Raw genomic sequence first — 2,500 nt, 5'->3', positions numbered from 1 at the left:
ACTTTCCACATGCTCCTGCTGTACACTGTAATGTGGATGGCAGCAGGACGTACATGCCGCCCCCCCCCCCCCACCCCTCCCCACGTCCCCACGTCCACACCTTGCCCCCTGCCTTCGCAAGCTGGTTGGTGACAAGTTTGCATGTTCAATGCCCTTCGCATGCGACGTACGCAGGCTACGTTGTGGTGCGGCCTGTGTCAACTGTCCGCTGATGTCGTACGCGTGAACCACAATCTGTACTGCACATTCGTCCTTATGTACTGAATGATACATCGTGGCACATGTGTGACCGTACAACGACTGCGCCCAAAAACGGCGGACCATACAGTGCAAATATTGTGCACGCAGCTACGTGTCGTCTCCCTATGAGAGCTGGATTGCAGTGTGGTACGCCATAGAGACGTGTGGGAGGAACGGACGCCGTGGATGGCGATCAGCATGAGCTGTCTGTTGATGTATTCGGACCTAGTCGTCTCTCCTCAAACACCGTGATAGCATGGTGCACCGCGTTCCATATCTGCGACATGCTACAGAGGCCGGTTGACAGTCGTTCGAGCAATGGACATCGCATACGTACGGGGGCCACCTTCCACGTATTGTCTAGGCGTGCACATTTTGTTGCGTGTATGTGGGCAGACGTAGTGTGGCGTGACACCTGACACAGGCATGCAATAATCGTTGAAGTTGCTAATGGCGATGGACGCCTGCGTTTTCTGGTGAAGTTACGCAAATGAAGAAATGGTAACCCGTTGTGGTGCGGTTGTTCTCGCTAGGGGTGAATCGGTGATGGCGACGATAGGTTGAGGTACTAACCGGTTGTTCCAGCGATACCCACCATGCCGATGAAACTGAACGGCATCTGGGTGTGAAGCGATACGCGGCGGTGGCTGGGTGGGACCGTCCCCGGCCGGTGAGGGGGCGCCTCCCGGCGTGCTGGCCGCGCGGTGCGTGGGCGCACGCGCTACAGCCGGCTGGTGGGGGCGGCCAGTGGCAGGCGCGCCGGCCGACGGACGCGGCAGGCGTCGCAGCTGCGCGCCGGCGCACCCTGCGCGCGGCGCCGTGCGGCCAAAGTAGGTCCTCGCGGGCCCGGTGCGAAGCGCGGTGGACATCTTCAGTGTGCTGGTCCGATTGAGGACTGTGTGCGTTGAGGATGCGCCGCCGCCCGGCGCTCGGCGCCGCGACGCCGTCTGCTGCTCGGTCGCCCCAGCGGTTCTCGCTGGTGGTTTGTATCGCAGCTGTGCGGATGTGTTGGCGCGTGCGCTGTGCTGGGAGAGTTCGCTTCGGCACCCAAGTGGGGCTTTTGTCCTTCTGTGGCGCTGGCGTTGGAGCTGCCGGTCACCGTAGGTGGCGCGTGTTGTCTCCCGCCGGCAATGCCACGACAGCACGCTCCCGGGCCTCTGTCGGCAGCGGCAAGCTCAGTTGGGAGCACGGGTGGTCGCACCGAAAGCGTCTACTCGCCTAACTCCGGGCGATTGCGCCTCTCTCGAACCCGGCCAAGTACTTGGGACGGCGCTGCGCGCCGCCGGGACCTGAGAGGGTTTCGAGGTGTATTGTGCAGGGGAGCTCAGCCTCCTCCTGTTTGCAGAATGATTGAGCGGACGCTTGCGTGTTCGCGCGGGCCCGCGGGACACACTCCCGGGCGGCCGGCTGCTCAGCTCTAGTTGACGCAGCTCCCTGGTTGATCCTGCCAGTAGTCATATGCTTGTCTCAAAGATTAAGCCATGCATGTCTCAGTACAAGCCGCATTAAGGTGAAACCGCGAATGGCTCATTAAATCAGTTATGGTTCCTTAGATCGTACCCACGTTACTTGGATAACTGTGGTAATTCTAGAGCTAATACATGCAAACAGAGTCCCGACCAGAGATGGAAGGGACGCTTTTATTAGATCAAAACCAATCGGTCGGCTCGTCCGGTCCGTTTGCCTTGGTGACTCTGAATAACTTTGGGCTGATCGCACGGTCCTCGTACCGGCGACGCATCTTTCAAATGTCTGCCTTATCAACTGTCGATGGTAGGTTCTGCGCCTACCATGGTTGTAACGGGTAACGGGGAATCAGGGTTCGATTCCGGAGAGGGAGCCTGAGAAACGGCTACCACATCCAAGGAAGGCAGCAGGCGCGCAAATTACCCACTCCCGGCACGGGGAGGTAGTGACGAAAAATAACGATACGGGACTCATCCGAGGCCCCGTAATCGGAATGAGTACACTTTAAATCCTTTAACGAGTATCTATTGGAGGGCAAGTCTGGTGCCAGCAGCCGCGGTAATTCCAGCTCCAATAGCGTATATTAAAGTTGTTGCGGTTAAAAAGCTCGTAGTTGGATTTGTGTCCCACGCTGTTGGTTCACCGCCCGTCGGTGTTTAACTGGCATGTATCGTGGGACGTCCTGCCGGTGGGGCGAGCCGAAGGCGTGCGACCGCCTCGTGCGTGCTCGTGCGTCCCGAGGCGGACCCTGTTGAAATCCTACCAGGGTGCTCTTTATTGAGTGTCTCGGTGG

The 2,500-nt window shown here is 58.9% G+C and overlaps 1 non-coding gene across 1 annotated transcript in view; it reads left to right on the top strand.

Moving 5' to 3' along the window:
* Window positions 1–1,671: 1,671 nt before the first annotated feature.
* LOC124772892 overlaps window positions 1,672–2,500 on the top strand; it is a 1,909-nt gene continuing 1,080 nt past the window's right edge. The window contains exon 1 of the ribosomal RNA XR_007014347.1: window positions 1,672–2,500. This exon is cut by the window's right edge and continues 1,080 nt beyond it. This is a non-coding gene — a ribosomal RNA (small subunit ribosomal RNA).

The sequence above is a fragment of the Schistocerca piceifrons genome, unplaced genomic scaffold, assembly GCF_021461385.2.
Source record: "Schistocerca piceifrons isolate TAMUIC-IGC-003096 unplaced genomic scaffold, iqSchPice1.1 HiC_scaffold_943, whole genome shotgun sequence".
Lineage (NCBI taxonomy): Eukaryota > Metazoa > Arthropoda > Insecta > Orthoptera > Acrididae > Schistocerca > Schistocerca piceifrons.
The sequence above is the reverse complement of the archived record's forward strand: the minus strand, read 5'-3'. Positions and strand labels throughout refer to the sequence as shown.